The sequence below is a fragment of the Schistocerca americana genome, unplaced genomic scaffold, assembly GCF_021461395.2.
Source record: "Schistocerca americana isolate TAMUIC-IGC-003095 unplaced genomic scaffold, iqSchAmer2.1 HiC_scaffold_13, whole genome shotgun sequence".
Classification (NCBI taxonomy): Eukaryota; Metazoa; Arthropoda; class Insecta; order Orthoptera; family Acrididae; genus Schistocerca; species Schistocerca americana.
In genome coordinates, this window is record NW_025725371.1 from 30,169,281 (window position 1) to 30,179,536 (window position 10,256).

Below are 10,256 nucleotides of genomic sequence, written 5' to 3' on the forward strand. Positions count from 1 at the left end.
TAATTCCGATGCAATTTCTGTGATTCATCGTCAATAAGAAGGTCACGGGGATACAGTAAACCTGAAGTGAAGCATCGAAATCTATAACTAGTGTAACAGGAATGGTTCAAAACATAGACAATAAGAAGAGTCAGTCTTCTTCTACTTAAATCGGTATTGTGCCTTTTGTATTTAATTCCGATGCAATTTCTGTGTTTCATCGTCAATAAGAAGGTCCAAGGGATATCGTAAACCTGAAGTGATGCATCGGAATCTATAACTAGTGTCACAGGAATGGTTCAAAACATAGACAGTAGGAAGAGTCAGTCTTCTTGTACTTAAGTCGAGATTGTGAGTTTTGTATTTAATTCCGATGCAATTTCTGTGTTTCATCGTCAATAAGAAGGTCCAAGGGATACAGTAAAGCTGAAGTGAAGCATTTGAATCTATAACTAGTGTCACAGGAATGGTTCAAAACATACACAGCAAGAAGAGTCTGTCTTCTTGTACTTAAGTCGGCATTGAGCCTTTTGTATTTAATTCCGATGCTATTTCTGTGTTTCATCGTCAAGAAGAAGGTCCAAGGGATACAGTAAACATATCGTGATGCATCGGAATCAAAACTGGTCTCACAGGAAATATTCAAATCATAGTCAGTAAGAAGAGTCAATCTTCTTGTACTTATGTCGGCATTGTGCCTTTACTATTTAATTCCGATGCAAAATCTGTGTTTCGTCGACAATAAGAAGGTCCAAGAGATACAGTAAACCTGAAGTGAAGCATCGGAATCTAAAACCGGTCTCACAGGGAAGGTTCAAAACATAGAGAGTAAGAAGAGCCAGTCATCTTGTATTTGAGTCGGCAGTGTGCCATTTTGTATTTAATTCCGATGCAATTTCTGTGTTTCATCGTCAATAAGAAGGTCAGAGGGATACAGTAAACCTGAAGTGAAGCATCGGAATCTATAACTAGTGTCACAGGAATGGTTAAAACATAGACAGTAGGAAGGGTCAATCTTCTTGTACTTAAGTCGGCATTGTTCCTTTTGTATTTAATCCGGATTCAATTTCTGTGTTTCGTCGTCAATGAGACGGTCCGAGGGATACAGTAAACCTGAAGTGAAGCATCGGAATCTATATCTAGTGTCACAGGAATGTGTCAAAGCATAGACACGGAAGACTCAGTCTTCTTGTACTTAAGTCGTCATTGTGCTTTTTCTATTTAATTCCGATGCAATTTCTGTGTTTCGTCGGCAATATGAAGGTCCAAGGGATACAGTAAACCTGAAGTGAAGCATCTGAATCTATAACTAGAGTCACAGGAATGGTTCAAAACATAGACAGTAGGAAGAGTCAGTCTTCTTGTATTTAAGTCGGCATTGTGCCTTTTCTATTTAATTCCGATGCAATATCTGTGTTTCGTCGTCAATACGAAGTTCAGAAGGATACACTAAACCTGAAGTGAAGCATCGGAATCTATAACTAGTGTCAAAGGAATGGTTCAAAACATAGACAGTAGGAAGAGTCAGTCTTCTTGAACTTAAGTCGGCATTGTGCCTCTTCTATTTAAATCCGATGCAATTTCTGAGTTTCGACGTCAATAAGAAGGTCCAAGGGATACAGTAACCATATAGTGAAGCATTGGAATCTAAAAGTGGTCTCACAGGAAATGTTCAAAACATAGTCAGTAAGAAGAGTCAGTCCTTTGTACTGAAGTTGGCATTGTGCCTTTTCTATTTAATTCCGATGCAACTTCTGGGTTTCGTCGTCAATAAGAAGGTCCAAGGGATACAGCAAACCTGAAGTGAAGCATAGGAATATATAACTAGTGTCACAGGATTGGTTCAAAACATAGACAGTAAGAAGAGTCAGTCTTCTTGTACTTAAGTCGCCAATGTGCGCTTTGTATTTAATTCCGATGCAATTTCTGTGTTACATCGGCAATAAGAAGGTCAGAGGGATACAGTAAAACTAAAGTGAAACATCCGAATCTGTAACTAGTGTCACAGGAATGGTTCAAATCACAGTCAGTAAGAAGAGTCAGTCTTCTTGTACTTAAGTCGGCTTGTGAGTTTTCTATTTAATTCCGATGTAATTTCTGTGTTTCGTCGTCAATAAGAAGGTCCAAGGGATACAGTAAACCTGAAGTGAAGCATCGGAATCTATAACTAGTGTCACAGGAAAGGTTCAAAACATAGAGAGTGGGAAGAGTTAGTCTTCAAGAACTTAAGTCGACATTGTGCCTTTTCTATTTAATTCCGATGCAATATCTGTGTTTCGTCGTCAATAAGGAGGTCCAAGGGATACAGTAAACATATAGTGAAGCATCGGAACCTAAAACTGGTCTCACAGGAAATGTTCAAAACATAGTCAGTAAGAAGAGTCAGTCCTCTTGTACTTAAGTCGGCATTGTGCCTTTTCTATTTCATTCCGATGCAATTTCTGTGTTTCGTTGTCAATAAGAATGTCCAAGGGATACAGTAAACCTGAATTGAAGCATCGGAAGCTATAACTAGTGTCACAGGAAAGGTTCAAAGCATAGACAGTAAGATTAGTCAGTCTTCTTGTACTTAAGTCGGCATTGAGCCTTTTGTATTTAATTCCGATGCAATTTCTGTGATTCATCGTCAATAAGAAGGTCATGGGGATACAGTAAGCCTAAAGTGAAGCGTCGGAATCTATAACTAGTGTCACAGGAATGGGTCAAAACATAGACAGTAGGAAGAGTCAGTCTTAATGTACTTACTTCGGCATTGTGCCTTTTCTATTTAATTGCGATGCAATTTCTGTGTTTCGTCCTCAATAAGAATGTCCAAGGGATACGGTAAACCTGAATTGAAGCATCGGAATCAATAACTAGTGTCACAGGAAATGTTCAAAACATAGACAGTAAGATTAGACAGTCCTCTTGTACTTAAGTCGGCATTGTGCCTTTTGTATTTAATTCCGATGCAATTTCTGTGATTCATCGTCAATAAGAAGGTCACGGGGATACAGTAAGCCTGAAGTGAAGCGTCGGAATCTATAACTAGTGTCACAGGAATGGTTCAAAACATAGACAGTAGGAAGAGGCACTTTCATAGTACTTACTTCGGCATTGTGCCTTTTCTATTTAATTGCGATGCAATTTCTGTCTTTCGTCGTCAATAAGAAGGTCAGAGGGATACAGTAAAACTGAAGTGAAGCATCGAAATCTATAACTAGTGTCACAGGAATGGTTCAAAACATAGACAATAAGAAGAGTCAGTCTTCTTCTACTTAAGTCGGTATTGTGCCTTTTGTATTTAATTCCGATGCAATTTCTGTGTTTCATCGTCAATAACAAGGCCCAAGGGATACAGTAAACCTGAAGTGATGCATCGGAATCTATAACTAGTGTCACAGGAATGGTTCAAAACATAGACAGTAGGAAGAGTCAGTCTGCTTGTACTTAAGTCGACATTGTGAGTTTTGTATTTAATTGCGATGCAATTTCTGTGTTTCATCGTCAATAAGAAGGTCCAAGGGAAACAGTAAACCTGAAGTGAAGCATCGGAATCTATAACTAGTGTCACAGGAATGGTTCAAAACATACGCAGCAAGAAGAGTCAGTCTTCTTGTACTTAAGTCGGCATTGTCCCTTTTGTATTTAATTCCGATGATATTTCTGTGTTTCATCGTCAAGAAGAAGGTCAGAGGGCTACAGAAAACCTGAAGTAACGCATCGGAATCTATAACTAGTGTCACAGGAATGGTTAAAACATAGACAGTAGGAAGGGTCAATCTTCTTGTACTTAAGTCGGCATAGTTCCCTTTGTATTTAATCCCGATGCAATTTCTGTGTTTCGTCGGCAATAAGAAGGTCCAAGGGATACAGTAAACCCGAAGTGAAGCATCGGAATCTATAACTAGTGTCACAGGAATGGTTCAAAACATAGACAGTGGGAAGAGTCAGTCTTAATGTACTTACTTCGGCATTGTGCCTTTTCTATTTCATTCCGATGCAATTTCTGTGTTTCGTTGTCAATAAGAATGTCCAAGGGATACAGTAAACCTGAATTGAAGCATCGGAAGCTATAACTAGTGTCACAGGAAAGGTTCAAAGCATAGACAGTAAGATTAGTCAGTCTTCTTGTACTTAAGTCGGCATTGAGCCTTTTGTATTTAATTCCGATGCAATTTCTGTGATTCATCGTCAATAAGAAGGTCATGGGGATACAGTAAGCCTAAAGTGAAGCGTCGGAATCTATAACTAGTGTCACAGGAATGGGTCAAAACATAGACAGTAGGAAGAGTCAGTCTTAATGTACTTACTTCGGCATTGTGCCTTTTCTATTTAATTGCGATGCAATTTCTGTGTTTCGTCCTCAATAAGAATGTCCAAGGGATACAGTAAACCTGAATTGAAGCATCGGAATCAATAACTAGTGTCACAGGAAATGTTCAAAACATAGACAGTAAGATTAGTCAGTCCTCTTGTACTTAAGTCGGCATTGTGCCTTTTGTATTTAATTCCGATGCAATTTCTGTGATTCATCGTCAATAAGAAGGTCACGGGGATACAGTAAGCCTGAAGTGAAGCGTCGGAATCTATAACTAGTGTCACAGGAATGGTTCAAAACATAGACAGTAGGAAGAGGCACTTTCATAGTACTTACTTCGGCATTGTGCCTTTTCTATTTAATTGCGATGCAATTTCTGTCTTTCGTCGTCAATAAGAAGGTCAGAGGGATACAGTAAAACTGAAGTGAAGCATCGAAATCTATAACTAGTGTCACAGGAATGGTTCAAAACATAGACAATAAGAAGAGTCAGTCTTCTTCTACTTAAGTCGGTATTGTGCCTTTTGTATTTAATTCCGATGCAATTTCTGTGTTTCATCGTCAATAACAAGGCCCAAGGGATACAGTAAACCTGAAGTGATGCATCGGAATCTATAACTAGTGTCACAGGAATGGTTCAAAACATAGACAGTAGGAAGAGTCAGTCTGCTTGTACTTAAGTCGACATTGTGAGTTTTGTATTTAATTGCGATGCAATTTCTGTGTTTCATCGTCAATAAGAAGGTCCAAGGGAAACAGTAAACCTGAAGTGAAGCATCGGAATCTATAACTAGTGTCACAGGAATGGTTCAAAACATACGCAGCAAGAAGAGTCAGTCTTCTTGTACTTAAGTCGGCATTGTCCCTTTTGTATTTAATTCCGATGATATTTCTGTGTTTCATCGTCAAGAAGAAGGTCAGAGGGATACAGAAAACCTGAAGTAACGCATCGGAATCTATAACTAGTGTCACAGGAATGGTTAAAACATAGACAGTAGGAAGGGTCAATCTTCTTGTACTTAAGTCGGCATAGTTCCCTTTGTATTTAATCCCGATGCAATTTCTGTGTTTCGTCGGCAATAAGAAGGTCCAAGGGATACAGTAAACCCGAAGTGAAGCATCGGAATCTATAACTAGTGTCACAGGAATGGTTCAAAACATAGACAGTGGGAAGAGTCAGTCTTCTTGTACTTAAGTCGGCATTGTGCTTTTCTATTTAATTCCGATGCAATTTCTGTGTTTCATCGTCAATAAGAAGGTCAGAGGGATACAGTACACCTGAAGTGAAGCATCGGAATCTATAACTAGTGTCACAGGAATGGTCAAATCATAGACAGTAAAAAGAGTCAGTCTTCTTGTACTTAAGTCGGCATTGTGCCTTTCCTATTTAATTCCGATGCAATTTCTGTGTTTCATCGTCAATAAGAAGGTCCAAGAGATACAGTAAACCTGAAGTAAAGCATCGGAATCTATAACTAGTGTCGCAGGAAAGGTTCAAATCATAGACAGTAAGAAGAGTAAGTCTTCTTGTACTTAAGTCGGCATTGTGCCTTTTGTATTTAATTACGATGCAATTTCTGTGTTACATCGTCAATAAGAAGGTTAGAGGGATTCAGTAAACCTAAAGTGAAGCATCCGAATCTACAACTAGTGTCACAGGAATGGTTAAAATCACAGTCAGTATGAAGAGTCAGTCTTCTTGTACTTGAGTCGGCATTGTGCCTTTTCTATTTAATTCCGATGCAATTTCTGTGTTTCATCGTCAATAAGAATGTCAGAGGGATACAGTAAACCTGAAGTGAAGCATCGGAATCTATAACTAGTGTCTCAGGAATGGTTCAATACATATACAGTAGGAAGAGTCAGTCTTCTTGTACTTAAGTCGGCATTGTGCCTTTCCTATTTAATTCCGATGCAATTTCTGTGTTTCTTCGTCAATAAGAATGTCCAAGGGATACAGTAAACCTGAAGTGATGCATCGGAATCTATAACTAGTGTCACAGGAATGGTTCAAAACATAGACAGTAGGAAGAGTCAACCTTCTTGTACTTAAGTCGACATTGTGAGTTTTGTTTTTAATTCCGATGCAATTTCTGTGTTTCATCGTCAATAAGAAGGTCCAAGGGATACAGTAAACCTGAAGTGAAGCATCGGAATGTATAACTAGTGTCACAGGAATGGTTCAAAACATACACAGCAAGAAGAGTCAGTCCTCTTTTACTTAAGTCGGCATTGTGCCTTTTGTATTTAATTCCGATGCTATTTCTGTGTTTCATCGTCAAGAAGAAGGTCCAAGGGATACAGTAAACATATCGTGATGCATCGGAATCTAAAACTGGTCTCACAGGAAATGTTCAAATCATAGTCAGTAAGAAGAGTCAATCTTCTTGTACTTATGTCGGCATTGTGTCTTTTCTATTTAATTCCGATGCAAAATCTGTGTTTCGTCGTCAATAAGAACGTCCAAAGGATACAGTAAACTTGAAGTGAAGCATCGGAATCTAAAACCGGTCTCACAGGAAAAGTTCAAAACATAGAGAGTAAGAAGAGCCAGTCATATTGTATTTGAGTCGGCAGTGTGCCTTTTGTCTTTAATTCCGATGTAATTTCTGTGTTTCATCGTCAATAAGAAGGTCAGAGGGATACAGTAAACCTGAGGTGATGCATCGGAAATTTATAACTAGTGTCACAGGAATGGTTCAAAACATAGACAGTAGGTAGAGTCAGTCTTCTTGTACTTAAGTCGGCATTGTGCCTTTTGCATTTAATTCCGATGCATTTTCTGTCTTTCATCGTCAATAACTAGGTCCAAAGGATACAGTAAACCTGAAGTGAAGCATCGGAATCTATAACTAGTGTCACAGGAATGGTTCAAATCATAGACAGTAAGAAGGGTCAGTCTTCTTGTAGTTAAGTCGGCTTTGTGCCTTTTCTATTTAATTCCGATGCAATTTCTGTGTTTCATCGTCAATAAGAATGTCAGAGGGATGCTGTAAACCTCAAGTGAAACATCGGAGTCTATAACCAGTGTCACAGGAATGGTTCGAAACATGGACATTAAGAAGAGTCAGTTTTCTTGTACTTAAGTCGGCATCGTGCCTTTTCTATTTAATTCCAGTGCAATTTCTTTGTTTCGACGTCAATAAGATGGTCCATGGGATACAATAAACCTGAAGTGAAGCATCGGAATCTAAAACCGGTCTTACAGGAAAGTTTCAAAACACAGGCAGTAAGAAGAGCCAGTCTTCTTGTACTTGAGTCGGCATTGTGCCTTTTGTATTTAATTGCGATCCAATTTCTGTGTTTCGTCGTCAACAAGAAGGTCAAAGGGATACAGTAAACCTGAAGTGAAGTATCGGAATCTATAACTAGTGTCACAGGAATTGCTCAAAACATAGACAGTAAGAAGAGTCAGTCTTCTTGTACTTAAGTCGGCATTGTGCTTTTTGAATATAATTCCGATACAATTTCTGTGTTTCATAGTCAATAAGAAGGTCAGAGGGATACAGTACACCTGAAATGAAGCATCGGAATCTATAACTAGTGTCACAGGAATAGTTCAGAACATAGACAGTAGGAAGAGTCAGTCTTTTTGTACTTAAGTCGGCATTGTGCCTTTCGTATTTAATTCCGATGCCATTTCTGTGTTTCGTCGTCAATAAGAAGGTCCAAGAGATACAGTAAACCTGAAGTGAAGCATCGGAATCTATAACTAATGTCACAGGATTGGTTCAAATCACAGTCAATAAGAAGAGTCAGTCTTCTTGTACTTAAGTCGGCATTGTGCCTTTTCTATTTAATTCCGATGCAATTTCTGTGTTTCGTCGTCACTAAGAAGGTCCAAGGGATACAGTAAACCTGAAGTGAAGCATCGGAATCTATAACTAGTGTCACAGGAATGGTTCAAAACATAGAGAGTGGGAAGAGTTAGTCTTCATGACCTTAAGTCGGCATTGTGCCTTTTGTATTTATTTCCGATGAAATTTCTGCGTTTCGTCGTCAATAATGAGGTCCAAGGGATACAGTAAACATATAGTGACGCATCGGAACCTAAAACTGGTCCCACAGGAAATGTTCAAAACATAGTCAGTAAGAAGAGTCAGTCTTTTGTACTTAAGTTGGCATTGTGCTTTTTCTATTTAATTCCGATGCAATTTCTGTTTTTTCGTCGTCACTAAGAAGGTCCAAGGGATACAGCAATCCTAGAGTGAAGCGTAGGAATATATAACTAATGTCACAGGATAGGTTCAAAACATAGACAGCAAGAGGAGTCAGTCTTCTTGTACATAAGTCACCATTGTGCGTTTTGTATTTAATTGCGATACAATTTCTGTGTTACATCGTCAATAAGAAGGTCAGAGGGATACAGTAATCCTAAAGTGACGCATCGGAATCTGTAACTAGTGTCTCAGGAATGGTTCAATACATATACGGTAGGAAGAGTCAGTCTTCTTGTACTTCAGTCGGCATTGTGCCTCTTGTATTTAATTCCGATGCAATTTCTGTGATTCATCGTCAATAAGAAGGTCATGAGGATACAGTAAGCCTGAAGTGAAGCGTCGGAATCTATAACAAGTGTCACAGGAATGGTTCAAAACATAGACATTAGGAAGAGTGAGTCTTGTAGTACTTACTTCGGCATTGTTACTTTTCTATTTAATTGCGATGCAAATTCTGTCATTCATCGTCAATAAGAAGGTCACAGGGATACAGTAAACCTGAAGTGAACCATCGAAATCTATAACTAGTGTCACAGGAATGGTTCAAAACATAGACAATAAGAAGAGTCAGTCTTCTTCTACTTAAGTCGGTATTGTGCCTTTTGTATTTAATTCCGATGCAATTTCTGTGTTTCATCGTCAATAAGAAGGTCCAAGGGATACAGTAAACCTGAAGTGATGCATCGGAATCTATAACTAGTGTCACAGGAATGGTTCAAAACATTGACAGTAGGAAGAGTCAGTCTTCTTGTACTTAAGTCGTCATTGTGAGTTTTGTATCTAATTCCGATGCAAATTCTGTGTTTCATCGTCAATAAGAAGGTCCAAGGGACACAGTAAACCTGAAGTGAAGCATCGAAATCTATAACTAGTGTCAAGAATGGTTCAAAACATACACAGCAAGAAGAGTCAGTCTTATTGTACTTAAGTCGGCATTGTGCCCTTTGTATTTAATTCCGATGCTATTTCTGTGTTTCATCGTCAAGAAGAAGGTCCAAGGGATACAGTAAACATATCGTGATGCATCGGAATCTAAAACTGGTCTCATAGGAAATGTTCAAATCATAGTCAGTAAGAAGAGTCAATCTTCTTGTACTTATGTCGGCATTGTGCCTTTTCTATTTAATTCCGATGCCAAATCTGTGTTTCGTCGTCAATAAGAAGGTCCAAGGGATACAGTAAACCTGAAGTGAAGCATCGGAATCTAAAACCGGTCTCACAGGAAAGGTTCAAATCATAGAGAGTAAGAAGAGCCAGTCATCTTGAATTTGAGTCGGCAGTGTGCCTTTTGTATTTAATTCCGATGCAATTTCTGTGTTTCATCGTCAATAAGAAGGTCAAAGGGATACAGTAAACCTGAAGTGAAGCATCGGAATCTATAACTACTGTCACAGGAATGGTTAAAACATAGACAGTAGGAAGGGTCAATCTGCTTGTACTTAAGTCGGCATTGTTCCTTTTGTATTTAATCCTGATTCAATTTCTGTGTTTCGTCGTCAATGAGAAGGTCCAGGGGATACAGTAAACCTGAAGTGAAGCATCGGAATCTATATCTAGTGTCACAGGAATGTTTCAAAGCATAAACACAGAAGAGTCAGTCTTCTTGTACTTAAGTCGGCATTGTGCCTTTTCTATTTAATACCGATGCAATTTCTCTGTTTCGTCGTCAATAAGAAGGTCAGTGGGATACAGTAAACCTGAAGTGAGGCCTCCGAATCTATAACTAGAGTCACAGGAATGGTTCAAAACATAGACAG